Source organism: Erigeron canadensis, chromosome 3 (assembly GCF_010389155.1).
Source record: "Erigeron canadensis isolate Cc75 chromosome 3, C_canadensis_v1, whole genome shotgun sequence".
Taxonomy (NCBI): Eukaryota; Viridiplantae; Streptophyta; class Magnoliopsida; order Asterales; family Asteraceae; genus Erigeron; species Erigeron canadensis.
Genome location: NC_057763.1, coordinates 14,841,376 through 14,862,808, shown reverse-complemented (window position 1 = coordinate 14,862,808; position 21,433 = coordinate 14,841,376).

Sequence of the window (21,433 nt, the reverse complement as noted above, 5' to 3'; positions counted from 1 at the left end):
TAAATCGTTCGGCAGTCTCATCCTTGGTCTTCAGAAAAAATACCCATGAGTACCTCGAGTAATCATCAGTGATCACCAAACAGTAAGACATCCCTGCAATGCTTCTTTTGTTCACAGGACCAAAGAGATCCATATGAAGTAATTCGAATGGTTTGGAAATAGAGTTGAGTACTTTGGATTTATGCGGATTCTTATGTTGCTTCCCTTTCAAACACGGTACACACTTATCTTCCATCCCAAACTTCTTAACAGGCACACCATCAACTAACCCAAGACTGATAAGTTCATTCATCTTCCGAAAGTTGATATGTCCCATTCGACGATGCCATAGGAGAGATTCAGACTCATTTGCCTTGCTCAACAAACAAAGGGGCTCCTTTGGATTATCAACACCTAAAATTAAACCATAGATGTCTCTCTTCCTAGGAGCTTTGAGCATAATCCATTCTTCTGGAATAACAAAACCCGGCTTCAAGATGTATGCCTCCTTTTCTATGAAATGAACATTGTTGCCCTTATCACAGATCTGTGAGACACTCATTAGATTGTGAGTAAGTTGTTCCACATAGTTAACTCTTTCTAGAGTTAGTTGTCCATTGACGACATCTCCTTGACCGGTGATGTTGCCGCCCTTGGAACCAGCAAAACTAACATACGACCCATTTATACCAGTATAATTGGACAACAGCTTCTTGTCCCCTGTCATGTGCCTGGAGCATCCACTGTCAAGGTACCACAAATGAATAGGTTTCCTAGGAACTCCCTGCACATAAAATGAGAAATATTAGTTATCATTGGGGACCCAAACCATCATAGGTTTGGGTCGTCCCTTCTCATCCTTGAGAATCAGTTCAGTCCAATATCCATTGCTAGAAGCCGTGGGTGTGACTTGATTCTCAACTTGTCTTCTCACTGGAGAAGACGTCTGACCGCTCGTTGGAGAAGGTCTTGGGAAATGAAGGCCAAAAGAGGGTCTAACACTCGAGTGAAGTCGGTTATAAAATGAATTACGACTTGGAGATGTTTGTGACCGACTCGAACTCCCACTGGGGGTAGTGAATCTTTGTCCCATAGGGGAAGAACCTTTTGGTGGAGATTCACGTCGTTGAGGTATAGTAAACAGTTTTGAAGAAGATTGAACTTTAGTTTCATGAACCTGTTTATCATTACCCAATCCCCTTTTTCCTTCCGAGGTGGAAACCTTTGAAGGAGAACCCAATCTCCGAGGTCGATTAGGACATACACTGTAAACATGACCTTTTTCATGACAAGCAAAGCAAGAGAGGACCTTAGCTTTTTTCTTTGTATCTACCTTATTATTGGTACTTACAGATTCACTATTGTCCACTGATTTACTTGTTCTACTAGGATCCTTATGGTCTCGTTTGGTCGGTGATATCCTAGACTTACTTGGGGACTTCTTTCGAGCAGGCATTAAGATATGCTTCAAAGCCTTAGTTGCTTCGACATTAACAACTAATTCATCTTCAAATTGACTATCCCTAGACTGCTTAGGTAAAGGAGTTTGACGCAACTGACTTAATCGCTTCATATCCTTAATATCAACATTCAAGACTTTATCAATCCTCTTAGGGTCAATAGATGATAACGGAAATTCTAACTCAGTGTAGACCCTACTACTCTTACGAAGTGTAAAGTGAGTAATACTGTTTTTTTGATCATAAGAAGGGGACAAATCTAGGACAACACCTTTTAATTTCTCTTCCTTGGTAGGTTGAGAAGAAACTCCTTTAGACTCTGCTGTCTCCTCAGTCAAAGTAGGCTTAGGAGACGAGTCTTTCGATTTACCAACATCAACACTAGGTTGAAGTAGGACTTCAGGAATATTAGGTTCTACAGGAGTATAGTTATTGTTGAAAGGAGGAGGCATGCTATTGTAAGAAACCTTAGCAGTGTCAGAACTCTTAGATGGAGAGTCCTCAAACTTTTTCATATGCATCAAAAGTTCATCATGTCTAGCTGAATCAACCTTAGCTTGTAAGTCCACTATTTCTATTCTAGCATCAGCCAGTTCTTTCTCAATAGTAGCACACTTTTTAGCTAATAATGCATAAGCTTCACCACCTACTCTTTCTACAGCCACAACATGTTTAACTTTGTTTTTCATAGCATTAATGTCAGACTCTAATGATTTAATCCTATCCTTTAAAAATTTTTCTCTATCAGTGACATTTAAATCTTTTTTAATCAATTTATCTCTTTCTTCATGAGCAGCATTAACAACAGATTCTAAATGCTTAATTAGTTCATTCTTTTGTTCAATTTCATCAAACATTCGATTAACATTTTTGCAAACATGAACAATAGTACGAAGAGAGTAAGATACCTGTTGATCTGCTTCTTTGCAGTCTGCCATGTAGCGACAAAGTCATCCACACTCATGCCTGCTGGAATTTCATACTCCTTCATCTGCTCTTCAATCGTCTTTTCAACCTTTTCAGTAGCAGAATCGTCTTTGTTCTCAGCAGCGTTCACCTCTCCAGAATCTTTCGTATCAGCAACCTCAACCTCTTCATCAGACTCAGAATCAGTGTCATAAACCTGAGTAGAAGATTCCAAGTTCGAGCTTTGAGCATTTTCATATAGATGCTCATCACTGTGGTAAACTGAGGTGTCTAAGAAATCCTCAACAGAATCTGCTATTTGAGCCATATCATCAACTATTTCGGCCAAATAAGCATTATTAGACTCATCCTGTGGAAGATTCCAGACATAAGAACCATCAGGTTGAGCAGCGACGATAGCCTTGTCATTGCTATTTCCAGTAGTATCGTCAGTCAACAAGAGAGCTCTACTTGCATTCGGATTAAAAGAACGATTACCACCTCTATCTTGACGGGTAGGGTAATGTTGACATCTCTCTTTGGTCGTTGACATTCTTTGGCAAAATGTCCAAAGCCATCGCAATTATAGCACTTAACCTTTGACTTGTCAAAGCCCTGAGTACCCCCAATAAGCTGTCGACCTGTTCGTTGCATAAACCGTTGCACTCTCCTAGTGATCATCGCCAAAATCCATTTCAGATCCATTTCTTCAACATCATCTGGATCTATTTGGTCTTAATCTTCATCAATGAGTGCTGGATCCGTGATCCTCCCAGCAACAAAAGCTTCATGTGCAGCACACATTGCGGCAAAAACATTCATCCTTCCCTCAGCAGATTTCATATCCATAGGCATAGACTTGTAACCAGCAGAAGTAGATGAAATGTTACCAAACGACATATTTCCTGGCTTGGCATTCTCATTTGTCTTTCGAGCCTTGAAACCAGCATCAGAAGCCATGAAACCTGCAGAATCATCTCCATCCATAACACAATTAGGACCCTCTTTCGTGCCAGAAGAACCAACCCCAGAAAAGAATGCATTAATATCAGCTGTAGGATTTTTCATAGTGGCATGATAAAGAGATGGATCTTGTGTGAAGTTGTCTTGGAGATCCTTTGCCTTATCCTTCATTTCTCTGTTTCTTAATGTGGATATAACACCATCTATACGAAGAGATGCATAATCAGCTCTTTCTTGCAATCCATGACGAAATTCTTTATAAGCTTTCGGCAAACCATCCAGGAATTTATCCACTATCTCAGTAGGAGTATACTTAAGATCAAAATAGGCTAACTCAGCAAGAAGATGTTGAAATCTCAAGATAAGATCCTCAACTAGTTCGTTCTTGGTAGCATTAAAGCAATCAAATTGTTTCTTAAGCATCTTAACTCTATTTTGCTTCAATAATGGATCACCTTCACAGTGAGCTTCAATAGCATCGAACAATTGCTTTGAAGTCTTGTACTCCTGTTTAGGAAACAGGTGAACTAATTCTTGAGGAATGCACATCCTAAGAGTAGAAAGAGCCTTAAACTTCAACAACATACAAGGATTTTTCTTCACCTTTTAACTCTCCTACCTTGTATTAAGTTGTAATACCGTTTACAGTAAGAGTTGGCCATTCATATCCTTCAGTGATCATAATCCACATGTTCAAATCTTCCCGTTGAATATAATCTTCAAATCGACCTCTCCACGCCCAGAAGTCAGCCAATGAAACTAACTTCGGTGGAGAATTAGTAAGTCCAACGAGATGATCATGATAGACAAGAGAATTCAGGTATTGAGCAACAGCAGTATTGGTTGACGAGGAAGCCATTTTGTAAATTGCTTCACTGAACGAAGATAAAATATAAATTCGTTTGAATGAGAGAAACGAAGATAGGATTAACTTCGTTTGCAGGAAGGAAACGAAGATAGAATTATCTTCGTTTGAAGGAAAGAAACGAAGATAAGGCTAAATCCGTAAGGTGAGAGTAAACGAAGATAATCTTGAAATTCGTTTGAAGGAACTTAACGAAAATAAAGCAAAAAACGTTGGAAGAACTCGAAACGAAAATGAGATTAAGTTCGTTTGCTAAATTCGTTTGAGAAAACGAAATTAGCGACAGTAAGGGTATCGGGAGGTTGATTTTCAGAGAAAAGAATCAAACAAAACGATCTCGAACCTTCGATAAGAAATCGATTGGCTCTGATACCACTTGTGAGTCCCTCGATAGCTACAGATCGCTCTCGAGATCGTCTATGATTATGTCGTGAGTGCGGAATCCTCACGAGATAACTAGTTTGATTAGTAAACGGGTATATCGCTAATTATCAAGTAAATAATCAGCCGTATTATGCTATATTCGTTTCTATATGGTATAGAACGAACTTAGGTGTCTGGTGTACGTGTATGTCCAATATTATTTTAGGGTATTCATTCGTATATATATGTTTCAGGTCGAAATGGGCTTGCTGGGCTTTGTTCTTACGAACTTAGCTGCCCAGCCCATGTAACGAAGTTAATCTTCGTTTGTACCAAACGAAGTTTATCTTCGTTTGCCTCTAACGAAGATATACCTTATCTTCGTTAGATATAAGACTTAGTTATATTCCTAAGTGTTATTAAGGAATCCTAACACATATTATGTTTGTACTTGTATATCACACAACAAACATCATACATAACACATATATATAACACCAAAACATGTAATCGATCATTACCAAAACATAAAGTCCATAATCTATCAATTACATATATAGATACGACATAAATTAACATAATGTCTCAATCTAAACGACATATCAAATCTAAGTTGCTGTTGTCACATCAACGTACATCAACACTTTCAAATACCCATTGACACCAATGATCAAGAAAATACGACCTTTACATGTCCTTTTGGCACGTATGCTTATCGTAGGATGCCATTTGGATTGTGTAATGCTCCCGCCACTTTCCAAAGGTGTATGATCGCGATATTCCAAGACATGTTGGAGACATCTATGGAGGTTTTCATGGATGACTTCTCGGTCTTTGGTGACTCTTTTGACAAGTGTCTCTCCAACTTGGATAAGATGCTTGAGCGATGTGAGTGGGCACACCTTGTTCTTAATTGGGAAAAATGCCATTTCATGGTTAGAGAGGGCATTGTGTTAGGTCATATGGTGTCTAGTATGGGGATTGAGGTAGATAAGGCTAAAATTGATGTCATCGCTAAGTTACCTCCACCAACTAATGTAAAGGGCGTTAGAAGTTTCTTAGGTCATGCCGGGTTCTATCGTAGGTTTATTAAAGACTTTTCTAAGATAACCCGACCTATGACTCGTTTGCTTGAAAAAGATGTGCCTTTTGAGTTTAATTCGGATTGTTTGAAGGCATTTGAATTGTTAAAAGATTGTTTGACTCACTCACTCATTATGGTTTTTCCTGATTGGTCTCAACCTTTTGAATTAATGTGTGATGCGAGTGATTTTGTAGTTGGAGCTGTTTTAGGACAACGAGAAGGTTATCATTTTCGTCCTATTTACTTTGCTAGCAAGACTCTTAATAGTGCTCAACAGAATTATACCATTACTGAGAAAGAGTTGCTTGAGATTGTGTATGCATTTGATAAGTTTAGGTCGTATTTGGTGCTTAGTAAGACCATTGTTTTTACCGATCATTCAGCCCTTAAGTACTTGTTTGCTAAACAAGATGCTAAACCTCGTCTCATACGTTGGGTCTTGCTTTTGCAAGAGTTCGATATTGAGATAAAGGATAAGAAAGGAGCTGTAAATTTAGCAGCCGATCATTTGAGTAGGTTAGAGGATCCTCACCGTGAGGAACCAAAGGAGGATGATATTGATGATACATTCCCGGATGAGTCTTTGATGAGTATTGTATCTAATGTTCCATGGTATGCAGATTTTGTAATTATCTTGTTGCAGGGGTACTTCGAAAAGGATGGACAAATCAACAACGGAAAAAGTTCTTCTCCGATGTTAAACATTACTTTTGGAAAGACCCATATTTGTTTCGTGTTTGTGCAGATGGATTGATTAGAAGATGTGTTTCAGGTGGCGAAACCCGGAAAATCTTGGATGAATGTCACCGAGGGCCAACCGGTGGTCATTATGGACCATCTATCACCGGTAAGAAAGTTTTTGATGCAGAATTTTATTGGCCAACAATCTTAAAGGAAGCTCAAACTTTGGTGGAGACTTGTCATGCATGTAAACGTCAAGGTACTATCACATGGAGAGATGAGATGCCTCAAAATTATATCCAGGTTTGCGAAATTTTTGATATTTGGGGTATAGATTTCATGGGTCCATTTCCACTTTCAAATAAGAATGTATATATTTTGGTGGGGGTAGATTATGTTTCAAAATGGGCCGAAGCAAAGGCTTTGCCAACAAATGATGCTAGAGTTTTCATAAATTTTTTGAAACAATTGTTTAGTAGGTTTGGTTGTCCTAGAGCCTTGATTAGTGATAGGGGAAGTCATTTTGCTAATTCACAACTTGATAAAGTACTTAAGAAATATGGGGTCGAACATAGGTTTTCTACTTCGTATCATCCTCAAACTAGTGGTCAAGTTGAGAATACAAATAGGGCTTTAAAAAGGATTTTGGAGAAAACCGTAGGGGATAACTCGAAAAATTGGTCTAGTAAGTTAGATGATGCTTTATGGGCATTTCGAATCGCTTATAAGACTCCAATTGGGACTTGATATGCCCATTTGTATGCATATTTCCATATCGTTTCTAAGTTGTTTTAAGCTTAATTATGTGCAAATTATATGTATATTCGATGCTTTGATGGTATTGTTAGTGATTTCAGGTTTAAAACAGGTACATTGGTTAGAAATAGCTTTTGGAAGGTTAAAAGATGCATTAGGATGATTCTTGGACGAGTACGAGTGAAGACGAGTTAAAAAAATACAAGTTTTGCGAAAACTGGAAGCTTGTGCGGCACACAAAATGGGCATGCGGCGCACAGAAAGTTGTGATTTTGGACAGGGAATTTGGCAATTGTGCCTGTGCGGTGCACAAGAGAGGCGTGCGGCGCATAGCGGGCATGGAAAGTCTGAAATATGGAAATTTGAGGTTTTGTGCGACATATGGATGGTTTGTGCGGCGCATAAAATAGGTCGGCTGAAGGGTTTTTGATTTTTCACTATAAATACAAGACCAAAACCCTCTCATTCGATATACAATCACCTCTAGTCGATTTTAGGGTTCTTTGGGGCTATTCTCAGCAGCTTTTTCGTCCATCAAGGTCTAAGGGTTGTTCGTGAGCTTCAAGGCATTCGGTTGTCGATTTTATTAGCGTTTACTTGTTTTCTACAAATTGGTACAATATGTTCTTCTATATTTTTACTCTTTGTGCTTTGTTTATGATTATGAGTAGCTAAATAATTCGTCATCCACTGAGATGAAGTGATACATTGAATAATGGTTGCATAATCTTTTGAATTCAAGTTGATTTGATTTAACGTTGTGTCGTAATCTTAGCTTATTAATTCTTTGTTATTTAACTCTTGATTGCGGATTGTTTTTGCATGATCTCAGTGGTAACTTAGGTTGTGTAGAAGTTATTTTGCTTGCTTGGTTAGAAGCAATTGTTTCTATGACGGGTACGGTAGAAAGTAATTAATAGTTAATAAGGATTAACGGGTTAATGGTTGGGTACAATCAATAGACACAATTGTTATCTAAATAACCAAAACAATTAGTTGGCTAGGAAAGTTATGAAAGGCGTCTTGGGGTACCGGTCTTAGTAATGGAACTAGTTAATTAAGGGAATTGAATAAAGTAACGAACTTGACGGGTACGGGGTGAGTATTTGTTTAGTTCTCGGTTATAAATCAACATATTTGAATTGATTTTCAATTATATGCAACCTAAATAATGTGTATCATGGAGTCGAAGTGGATGATCTTCTCATCCTATTTGATATAAAACAATTTTCTTTTCGATAAATTGTTTGGAATTTCTAACTCTTTCAATCAACTAACTTTTAATATAAAATCAAGATGACGTGGTGTCTTTAAAAACAGAACTCTTTTTAACTACTTAAAACTTTCTAGCTCTTTGTAGTCTCCGTGGAACGAACCTTTACTTACTTTAATCTATATTGGATACGAACGGGTCCACTGCCTGATTGTGTGTGGTATTCGATTCGGAGTATTTTTAAGGATTTTAATTTAACTAGATTTTCACTCATCAAGTTTTTGGCGCCGCTGCCGGGGACTAAATTAAGAGCTTTAGTTTGAGATTTCGTAGTTGATCCTTTCTTGTACTCAAGTGCAAGAAAGTTACTTGCTTTCTTAGGTTAATTTTTGATTTTTAGTCTTAATTTTCTGTTTTGTTTTGTTTGTGTAACTTGGTGCGTTTTACGGTTTTCTTTGTTTGTGTTTTCAGGTTTGTTTCTTAGTTAATGACCACAAGGGCTGCCGATAAACCACTAGTAAGTCCTCAATCTAATCCGGGAAAGACGAAGAGACGAGGAAAGAAACCTTCTAAAACCGTTAACTTTTCACCTAGCAAAATAGATTCCTTAAACTTAAACGTTGAAGCTGAAAGTTCCACACCACCGGAAAATAAATAACCAACTCCACCGAAAACTTCACCTAAAAATTCACCAAATTCAACACCAAACTCCACTCTCTACACCTACTACTACACCTAGAAACATGGCCGAAGACATGGTTCATCTGTTTGATAGGACTATTGGGGAGAGTACTCGAGTCATTGCACCTAATAGGGGCTCGGCTATTCGTCCTCCAACCACCGCTCTAAATTTCAATGTCAAAGGTAATCACTTGTCTCGGGTTGAAGAAAATCAGTTTGATGGGGTTGTTAAGTGGGATCCGTATGATCATGTGGAGAAGTTTGAAAAGGTTTGTCGATTGTTCAAGTATGGGGAGACTCAAATGCCACATGTTAAGCTTGAATTGTTTCTGTTGTCTCTCACGGGAGAGGCGACAAATTGGTATAAGAATCTCGATGACAACATATTTGAAACATGGGAAGAGTTGAGGGAAGGATTCATTGAGCGGTTCTTTCCGGCTCAATTGGTTGAAACAATGAAGTTGGAGATTCGGGCGTTTAAGCAACTTAGTGGTGAGGATTTGGTAGATGTTTGGAAAAGGTTGAAAGAATTGATGAGAAATCGTCCCAGGCATGGTATTCGATTGAATGAGCACATTCTTATTTTCTTCCAGGGTTTAGATAGCCGTACTTAAAGGGAATTGGATTGGGCTTGTGGAGGTAACATTAATAATGTCACTTACAACGAAGCCTATAAGATTATGGAAGATATGGTTCGTACTAGTGTGATTCGAGAAGCGGGTAGGACTATACCGGATCTTGTGAAAACGGGAAGAAGAAGTGTGGCTCGGGTTGATAGTGGTGGAAGTAATGATGTTGTGGCTGAAATTATGTAACACCCCGACTAAGGCGGAAACACGAGATGCCACAGAACGACATGGTACAAAAGATTTAAATATAAAACATCAACTCAAGTTTTCAAATGACATTCAAAATCCAAAAGATTACAAATTAAAGATGACGTCCAAATCCATTACACAACCAAATTCATAATTAAAATGATTAAATGTTTGCAATACTCGTCCAACCATACAAGCATATTAGAGTCCAAAGGGTGGTCCACGCTACGCACCTAAATCTTTAACCTGAAAAGCATGAAGAAGAAGAAGTGTCAACTACGAGAGTTGAGTGAGTTCATAGGTTTTTAACTAACAACATAAAGTGTATATATATATATCCATCATAACCAAAAATTTGAGAGTCACCAAAATTTCCATGTATACCTCCAATGTCGCATTTGGAAAGCGTATGTTCCACTTACTATAATCAACGTAGTAAAATTTCTATCATATAACCACGAGGGTATAATTCAATCAACCTTGATGAGTAAATGCTTGAGCCACTACTACTACCATTTTTTTCGAAGTCCGATAATAAATAGATAAATCTTGCACGAGCTGTCAATCAAGTGCCGTAACAATAATAATAAAAAGGGGTCGTGCCATGGAGACGACCTAAGTAAGGTAGCTAGAACACCCGTGGTCGGACTGGAAGTGGAGGTTGTCACAAAGACAACCAACCTTCCACCGTTACACAATTGGGTGGGTGGACGAAACCTAGTTGCGCAACTAACTAACTACAGGCCTCCATAATCGGAGTAAATAGTAGTGAACCGAAGAAAGCGGTTTGACAGAACTCAAGCTCATCATATAAATCATTTATCATAATGAACATACGAAACAATTTCATTTCATAATCATAATATCAAGAATCATTTCATATATTTGTAATAATAAAAGCAATTTAGCTTATATATCATGCTTTTCACCCCGATAGTTAAAACACATAAAATAGTTTGAAAGGGGGCTATGACTCACTTGAATTGAGAGTGAAAGAGGGCTGATCAAAAGTGAGATCTCCGGCTAGTGGTGTCTTTCCTCAAGCAAGCCTAAACCATGGTATTCGAAATATGCACAACGTAAGTGTGTGTCGCATGACTAGTAAACTAGATCATGAGATGTATGCTAGTAGACTTGCCCAACTTTGGTTGTCGTTTAAATTATGGAATTCAATTACATTATGTTGTTCGCCTCATTTGGTTGGAAGACATTTGGTAGTAAAGGTCATTCATACGATTTTGTTCGGTTATTGGAATTTCGGTAGTTTAACTTTGTATTATATATATTTTCCATTGCATGCTTTGTTTAATACCCATATTTGACATTTGTGTTCTCATAATATTAATGTTAATATATGTTACTGATTTATAATTATTTCTTTAATTTAATATTATTTAATTAATTTATTTACTTATTTTATTGGTTTATTAATTAAACAATTCCTTATAATTATTTTTAAGTCCTTAAATTACCTCTAAAATTCATAGATAATTATAGATGGATTATCTACTGATTTTCAAGCCTTTTTATTTGTAACATTGTGATTCTTATATTTATTTGTGCCTTATTTCTATTTATTTAATCATAATGATTAATTAGTGACTTTTACTTAATAATTTACTTTTAAATTGTATAGTTCTTGTTCCCTTGCTTGTAGTTATTTTTCCCCAGTAGGTTTTGGTCACTTTTATCATTGGTTAAGTGGCTTTGATCAGATTCATGGTTTATATAGTTTATTTATTAATTTATATACCTCTTAATTACCATTTTAATTCATTAAATCATAGAAATCCTTACAAATCACCACAAGATTTTTAGTCCAAAAATTCCAGCCCTTTTTAGGCACCTTTTATCAATAAAAATCTGTAACCATTCAACCTCTCTTGTGTCTTGCTTAAATTGAGGATTTTATAATTGAAAATCGTTTACCGAAATAGTGATTTTAGCCTCATTTCTTAGGCTATTAAGGTACTTCAAAATGGATTTTCATCCTAAATTCAACATTCACAGTAAGTTCATCATATTTTGGTGGTTCAAGTCGTGATGGTGGTGGTGGTGTGATATGTGCAATTTAGTGCTTTCGGTTAGTGATTATTTGACCCGAAAAGACGGTTTTTGAGCTTATTCTTGCCATGCATCAAATGAATTGAGTTTTATACTTTTAATATGTCATATTTCCAGTATGTTCATCACATTTTCATGGTCATAAAGTTATGGTGCATGTGTGTGCTCAAAATGCATTTTAACAAGCTTTCGGTTTTCGATTTCAAGCATATTTTAACTTGTTTTGACCCAAGCTTTATATAATTGATATTTTGTGAATTTTTCCAGAATATTTGCATGACTTTTAACCTATTTTTCAGTTGACACAAGTCTAGCTTCACCTCATAGTCCAAACAACCATCCAACTTTCTTAAATCTAGCATGCATGTAATCATCTCATCATTTTTAACAACAAATCTTTATCCAACAACAATCCATCAACATAAAAATGTATTTTTATGAAATTTTCCAGAAATATACATAAACATTATATAAAATATGTTCATCTTTTTATATAAAAAGTTACTTTACAACTAATCAACACATATCCACCTTTTTGATGCTAACTTTCATAGATCCAACACTTTATCAATAAAATCTATATTTTTATAAATATTTCCAGAAATATTAACTTCATAATATGTATGAATATATCCATCTTTCAAAGGAAAAATCATATCAAAAGCTATATAATATGTAACTACACTTTTGGGTCTTTAACTAGTTGAATCCTTGGATCTTTCTTCATGGATTCAACATGCATGAGCATGGAAAGAAGGATCCTATCAACTTTGCCCTCACCAAGTGTATATTCAAGAGAAACATGAAGAAAACATGGACTTTTGATAAAACCTTTTTAATATGAACTAGAATAAGATTAATCTAACAAAGAGATGAAGATATATACCCTTGAAGAACACTTTGAGATGAAGAAAAGATGGCAGAAAATCGTGGCCTTTCTTGAACCAAATAACCCTTGATTCAACCTTATATTAACCCTTAAACCTTAGCTTAACACCACCCTTGCTTAATCTAATCTAAACCCTTATTATTAACAAGTTTTTAGATGAGTTTAGCTTTGTTCTTCCCTTTGTTTTGTGGCTGCCGAAATCAAGAAGAAGAGGAGGAGAGGAGAGTTTTTGAGAGAGAAAATAAAGTTGGTGTGTGTAGAAAGTGAAGAGTGTGTTTTGTGTGAGTTTCAAGGGGGAGTTGGAAGGAGTAATATTCAAAATGTGGAGTGTGAGAGGGGGAAAGGGGCCGGCCATGGGGGGGGGGAAATATTGAAGAGTTTTTATTTTTTTTTTTGTATAAAATTAGTGTATAAGTATAAGTGTAAGTATATGTAAATTTTGTATTTGTTTTGTAGGTGTTTAGTTAGTTAAATGTAAGTATTTGGTTGTTTTAGTTAGGAATATGTATATATGTGTATAAGTCATGTATATTTATGTGTATGGATATATTTTTGTATTTTTAGTTGATTACATAGGTCATTGGTTGTAGATTTGTATTAATTTTTAAGCTTATATGCTTACTTATTAAGTTTTCGACGCTTTTACGTACATAATTCTTCCAATTATATTTTTAGTTGAAAATTTTATTTATCATGATCATATCTTCTTGATTTGGTTTTATTTTTGATTTGTTGGGCATTCCATAGGAATTTTTGATTGGTATCTCAATTTGGGAGTCTTAAGTTGTTATTATCGTATCGATTGATCACCTCTAAAAATTTTCGTTCCGAGGTATTTTCGTTAGGAAATTCTTATACATATTATTAGCTTTAGATTACTAATTTGGGGCATTACCTACTAGCTTCAAGTATAACTATGGCTTGCGGGAACATAGATAACCTAACTAGCACATATATAATATTAAAAGTACGGTTGTTACATCCTTACCCCCTTAGAAGAATTCCGTCCCGGAATTTGAGTTTGCTTAGGGAGTAAGTGCGGATATTTCTCACGTATGAAGTCCTCGCGCTCCCATGTAAATTCGGGTCCGCGCTTTGTATCCCATCTGACTTTAACTATAGGGATCTTGCTCCTCTTAAGGCGTTTCTCATCGCGGTCAAGAACTTCTATTGGCTCCTCGCGAAATTGGAGCTTATCTTCCACTCGTAGTTCCTCGAGTGGAACTACTTTCGAATCATCCGCCACGCATTTCTTTAAATTTGACACATGGAAAGTGTCATGAACATCTCCCACTTCTTGGGGTAATTTCAACTTATAGGCCACGGGGCCTATTCTAGCCACAATTTCAAATGGCCCAATGTATCGAGGACTTAACTTTCCTCTCTTACCAAATCTCACTGTTCCTTTCCATGGCGACACCTTTAGGAGCACTTTGTCGCCGACTTCAAATTCTAGGGGCTTCCTTCTTTGATCCGCATAACTCTTTTGCCGATCTCTGGCGGCTTTAAGCTTTTCTTTAATGATAGCTACTTTGTCCGTTGTTTCTTGGACAAAATCGACGGTAGCTAGACTTCTTTCGCCCGTCTCTATCCAACACATCGGAGACCTACACTTGCGTCCATATAAAGCTTCAAACGGTGCACATTGTATGCTAGAGTGATAGCTATTATTGTATGTAAATTCAGCATAAGGCAAGTGCTCATCCCAGCTTCCATTAAATTCTAATGCACAGGCTCTTAACATATCCTCCAACGTTTGTATTGTTCGCTCACTTTGTCCATCCGTTTGAGGGTGGTAAGCCGTGCTTAATGCTAGTGTTGTGCCCATAGCTTCTTGCACGTGACCCCAAAAACGTGAGGTAAATCTACCATCCCGATCGGATATTATGGACAAAGGCACGCCATGTAGTGTTACAATCTTCTCGACGTACAAGCGAGCTAGGCGCTCGGTGTTCCAATCTTCTTTGATGGGGATGAAATGGGCTGATTTCGTAAGACGATCAACAATCACCCATATAGCATCATGACCTTTCTTTGTTCGAGGCAATTTTGTCACTAGGTCCATTGCTATTTGCTCCCACTTCCATTCGGGAATCTCTGGCTGCTTTAAAAGACCAGATGGCTTTTGGTGCTCAGCTTTGACCATCGCACAAGTCATGCATCGGCTCACATATCGGGCTACGTCCCCTTTCATTCCAGGCCACCAAAAATCCTTTCTTAGGCCTTGATACATCTTATCCGCGCCTGGGTGAATTGAATATTTCGTATTGTGAGCCTCATTCATAAGTACATCCCTTAAACCATTTACCTTCGGTACCCAAGCTCTTCCCTTGAAGTATAAGATTCCTTCATCATCCTTGTCAAACCTCATTTCCATACCGCACAAGGCTTCATCCTTAATGTTCTTCCCTTCAAAGGCCTTTGCTTGGTCTCCTAAGAAACGATCTCTTAGAGACATTCTTACTTGTAAGTAGCTGATTCTTGCCCTTGGCACCTTAGTATTCACCTTCCTACTAAGTGCATCGGCAACGACGTTTGCCTTCCCGGATGGTACTTGATTTCACATTCATAGTCATTCAGCAGCTCCATCCATCTCCTTTGCCTCATATTCAACATCTTTTGATCAAAGATGTGTTGCAAGCTTTTGTGGTCGGTGAATATGGTGCATTTAGTGCCATAGAGATAATGTCGCCATATCTTCAAGGCGAATACTACGGCTCCTAACTCCAGATCGTGTGTCGAATAATTTTTCTCATGTGGCTTCAATTGTCTAGACGCGTAGGCAATGACCTTGTCTCTTTGCATAAGCACGCATCCAAGTCCTTTATTCGACGCATCACAATATACCACAAATCCTTCCATTCCATCCGGCAACGCTAGTATGGGTGCTTCACACAACATGTTCTTAAGCGTTTGGAACGCTTGCTCTTGATCTTCACCCCATATGAATTCTCTTGACTTTTGGGTCAATTGGGTCAGAGGTACCGCAATTTTAGAGAATCCTTGGATGAATCTTCGATAATAACCTGCCAATCCTAGGAAGCTACGCACTTCCGTTGGCGTCTTTGGTGCCTCCCACTTCTTAATCGCCTCTATCTTAGATGGGTCGACGTGAATTCCTTTTTCGTCTACGAGATGTCCAAGGAATTGAACTTGGCGGAGCCAAAATTCACACTTAGAAAACTTAGCATACAACTTCTCGTCTCTAAGTAATTGCAATATTATTCTTAAATGCTTCTCATGTTCATCCTTACTACGAGAATATATCAAAATATCATCAATGAATACTATGACGAATTTGTCCAAGTATGGCCTACAAATTCGGTTCATTAGATCCATGAAAACGGCGGGCGCATTTGTGAGACCAAATGGCATCACCAGAAACTCGTAATGCCCATAGCGCGTTCTGAAAGCCGTTTTAGGTACATCTTCTTCTCGTACCCTCAACTGATGATAGCCGGATCTAAGATCGATTTTCGAGAAATGCGACGCTCCTTGAAGTTGATCGAACAAATCGTCTATTCGTGGCAGCGGATACCTATTCTTGATCGTCAGCTTATTCAACTCCCTATAGTCTATGCACATCCTCAGAGATCCATCTTTCTTTTTGACAAAAAGAATTGGAGCACCCCATGGCGAAGAACTAGGTTGGATTAAGCCTTTATCAAGCAATTCTTGCAATTGCTCAGAAAGTTCTCGCATCTCGGAGGGCGCTAACCTGTACGGTGCTTTAGCTACGGGGGCTGCCCCGGGAACTAAATCAATCATAAACTCCACCTGCCTCGTGGGTGGGAGTCCAGGTAGTTCGTCAGGGAACACATCTAGAAAGTCCCTAACCACCATGACCTTATGAGGGTCCTTACTTTTTACTTGCTTATCCACTACTTGTGCCAAGTATGTGTGATATTCCTTACGTAAATATTTCCTTACTTTCATAGATGACACTATCTTGGTTTGGACCCCCGCCCTATGGCCTTGTATTATAAGCACCTCATCATTATCTAAGGGAATTTTAATGACCTTTTCATGGCAAAGTATTTCTGCACGCATCTTAGACAACCAATCCATTCCTACTATCACATCAAAACTTCCTATCTCAATGGGAATCAAGTCTATACTATAATCCTCCTCGTCTAAAGTCAACATACAATCAAAAATAATTTCCTTGGCCTTATACTCGTTTCCATTAGCATATTCGATATAGTAAGTTTCATCAAGCTCACTAGGTTTCTTACCAATCATTTCCTTAAATTCAAAAGAAATAAAACTTCTTTCGGCTCCAGAATCAAATAGCATAGAGGCATAAACATTATTTAATGGAAACGTACCTACGATGACATTTGGGTCATCACGTGCCTCATTCGCACCCATGGCATACACGCGTCCTCTAGCTTGACCTCCTTGGTTCCCACGATTCTGGTTGGCATTGATTCCTTGATTCCCATTGTTTGCTTGATTTCCTCCATTACCTCGGTTCACTTGATTCCCATTATTGCCTCGGTTTGCTTGGTTCCCACGATTTCCAACATTCCTATAGTTGCCACGGTTTCCATTTCCATTCCCTCGATTGCCTTGAGCTCGTCCCAACCTAGGACAAGCATTCCTCCAATGCTCCGTGCTTCCACATTCATGACAAGTTCCCCGGTTTCCTCCAACTCTTGTTCCCCTACGGCAAGTGGCAGCAAGGTGTCCAAATGAGCGGCAAATCGAGCATAGCCTACATTCCCCCTGATGGGTGTTGCCACATCGGTTACATCTTTGTGCCGCACCATTGGTGATTCCATAATTCCTTACAATCTTTTGCCTTTTATCAGGCCCATTCCCCTTACGATCACCAAATCGGCTTCCTCCTCCTTGCCTTGAACTTGACTCGCCTCGCGAGTATTTCCCAGTCCTGACCAAGTCATTAACCAATCTTGTTGACAAACTTATTGCTTCTTCCAGTGTGGTGGGGTTTGCTGCCGTGACCATCAATCTTACTTCCGGTACCAATCCGTAAATATACCTCTCAACTTTCTTGGCTTCAGTAGTCACCATATCAGGTACCAGCACACACAACTCGTGAAAACGAATCGCATATGTCTCTAACTCCATTCCTTTCATGGCATGGTTCCAAAACTCAATTTCCAGCTTTTGGACGGCAGGTCTAGGGCAATACTCCCTTTTCAATTCCTCCTTGAGCTGCTCCCAGGTCAAAGCATTCATCGTGGCGGCACCCCTCGTGGTGACTTGGAGGTTCCACCATGTGAGTGCCCTCCCCTGGAGCTTACTTGCCGCAAACTTGACGCGGTCGGCTGGCGCACAATCAATGATATTTAGGATTGCCTCCATGCTTTGAAACCAAGTAAGTAACCCAACGGGACCCTCCGTCCCATAGAACTCTTTGGGGTTGCAAGACGTAAAAGTCTTGTAAGCATTTCGGTCAGTGGCGTTTCCTCCACCTTCTTGCCTTCTTGCCAAGTTGATGGTAGCAGTCACGTTCTCAGCGATTTGAGTGGCAATGTTTGGCATGGCAGCATTGATTTGTTGAGATATGAGAGTCGCCAACTCAGCCCTTCGTTGAGCTTCTTCCTCTTGGCGTCTAGCCTCAGCGCTTGTCTCTTCAACGGTCCTTCGTGGTGCCATGTCTCTACAAAGGAGAACATAGTTTAGTCATTTGTATAAAGGATTATGTGACATGGACCCGACTCACAACTTCCGATCTCACACGTGTTCGTTTAGGTTACTTAGTGTAATAAGGCCACGTTTGTATGCATAGGTATACCTATATATTCCTAAATTCATTTTCCTTCCTTTAATCACAACCTACTTATCATTATGAATTACAAGTGGTTGGGTAAGCTTAAAGCATGTCCATCTTGTTTTTGGGCCTTTTGACAGATTTTTCCAGAATCTGTATACGAACTTGAAGCTCAAAAATGTGACCCAAGATGGACGAACTGGGCAAAACTCATAAAATATAAAATGTAGCCCCATGAGTTAGATTTCATCTCCAATTGGAATCAGGTCAAAAGACCAAATAGAACTCCAGATATGGCCGTTTTACCAAAAGTGGTCAGAACTGATTTCCTGCTGTAACTTTTCACTTTGTAACAAGTATAACCATAACACACATAGATTAACACATCATATAAAAGCAAAAAGGCATCAAGCTTCCATTCCAATGATTCAGCATCAGTTTACAAAATTGCCATAAGCCCACAAACAAGTGATCGTAGTCACACAATCACAAACAAGTTCAAGGAAATCACAACAAAGTACAAATAATTGTCTACCGAATAAGTTCATGAACAAAACATCCTTAGGGTCATTTCCTAAGCACAAGAACTACCACAATGGAACACACCGCTGCAAGAATACATCCCATTATGAATATCACTTCATAAATCCGGCGCACTCCATCTATTACCATGCCGTATCTTCTCCCATTCGCCTCATGGCTCCCAAGGTTCTTTCCATCATGACTTCTTGATGTCGAACCCTCACTCGGGCATCCCTTAGCCCACCGGCTATGTCCCACACTCGTTCCCTTTCCTCCCGAGTCATACCCATGGGATGTGGAGGGGGTATTCCATAGACAGGACGGTGGGGTTTTCTCCTAGTCTTGGCCCAAGGTGATAAGGATGATCGCGGGGGAGGCGTGGATGGAAGTATGGGTCGTGAGTTGGGAAGCGTCCATCGCTTACATTCATGGCCGCATTTTGTCTCGGCGGTGTGGGAGCTCTAGGGGCTGATGGTGGCCGTGGTGGAGTAGGCAAACGACGTACCGGTTGGCTAGAAGCAACGCTTCTAGCACCACCACCATTTGATGGGTCTTCCGTGGGCTCGGACTCCTCCTCCTCCTCTCGTTGTGGGGGCTGTTGGGAGTCCATTGTGGGCTCCGTCTCCTCGCTTTCTTCTTGTTCTTGTCGCCTCTCCCTGACCATGTCCACGAATGCATAAATGTCCCTTACTTGATTGGAGTTTCTTGAGGCTTCACTCCTTTGCGACATAATATTCCTACACAAGTCACATAAAGCATAAGATGACGACTCCACTTGACGCTTAGACGACCATTTGCAACCGACTTGACCATTGACGACCCATGTGACCATTTGCGGACAGCAAGACGACTTGACGGACCGAGACGACCTTAATCATTTGACGACAACCAACCAATTCGACCTACGACTCACAAGCTTGACAACCGAACAACATTATGAACATCCACCACCGACGTACCAACAATAATTAGTAAGACTATCAACGACCAACTCGACACTCATGACCCACACGACCATTTAGAATCAACGAAATGACTAGAATTTAACTTGTGCATTATGTCTAAATAGGCAAAGTAATGCTAGCCAAGTGGGGTATTAACTAAGGGTTCTAATAAGTAATGCAACCATTGGATTTGGTTATGTATCTTTGCACCAAGAATCGTTTTAAAGCTTTATTTTCAAAAGACTCCTTTTGAATATTCCTTAAACAACTATTCGATCATTCCATATTAATTTTTAATTAGGCATAGTTGATCAGGCTATGCATAAGTAAAACAAGAATACTTTATGATCAACTCAATTGTTTAAGAAATATTCGACTCGTTTTGAAAATACGTAGGTTATAGCAAAAATTCTCTATAACCTTGGCTCTTGATACCATTTTTCTGTAACACCCGACTAAGGCGGAAACACGAGATGCCACAGAACGACATGGTACAAAAGATTTAAATATAAAACATCAACTCAAGTTTTCAAATGACATTCAAAATCCAAAAGATTAAAATTAAAGATGACGTCCAAATCCATTACACAACCAAATTCATAATTAAAATGATTAAATGTTTGCAATACTCGTCAACCATACAAGCATATTAGAGTCCAAAAGGGTGGTCCACGCTACGCACTAAATCTTTAACCTGAAAAGCATGAAGAAGAAGAAGTGTCAACTACGAGAGTTGAGTGAGTTCATAGGTTTTTAACTAACAACATAAAGTGTATATATATATATCCATCATAACCAAAAATTGAGAGTCACCAAAATTTCCATGTATACCTCCAATGTCGCATTTGGAAAGCGTATGTTCCACTTACTATAATCAACGTAGTAAATTTCTATCATATAACCACGAGGGTATAATTCAATCAACCTTGATGAGTAAATGCTTGAGCCACTACTACTACCATTTTTTTCGAAGTCCAATAAAATAGATAAATCTTGCACGAGCTGTCAATCAAGTGCCGTAACAATATAATAAAAAGGGTCGTGCCATGGAGACGACCTAAGTAAGTAGCTAGAACACCCGTGGTCGGACTGGAAGTGGAGGTTGTCACAAAGACAACCAACCTTCCACGTTACACATTGGGTGGGTGGACGAAACCTAGTTGCGCAACTAACTAACTACAGGCTCCATAATCGAGTAGTAAATAGTAGTGAACCGAAGAAAGCGGTTGACAGAACTCAAGCTCATCATATAAATCATTTATCATAATGAACATACGAAACAATTTCATTCATATCATAATATCAAGAATCATTCATATATTTGTAATAAAAAAGCAATTTAGCTTATATATCAGCTTTTACACCGATAGTTAAAACACAAAATAGTTTGAAAGGGGGCTATGACTCACTTGAATTGAGAGTGAAGAGGGCTGATCAAAAGGAGATCTCCGGCTAGTGGTGTCTTTCCTCAAGCAAGCCTAAACATGGTATCGAAATATGCACAA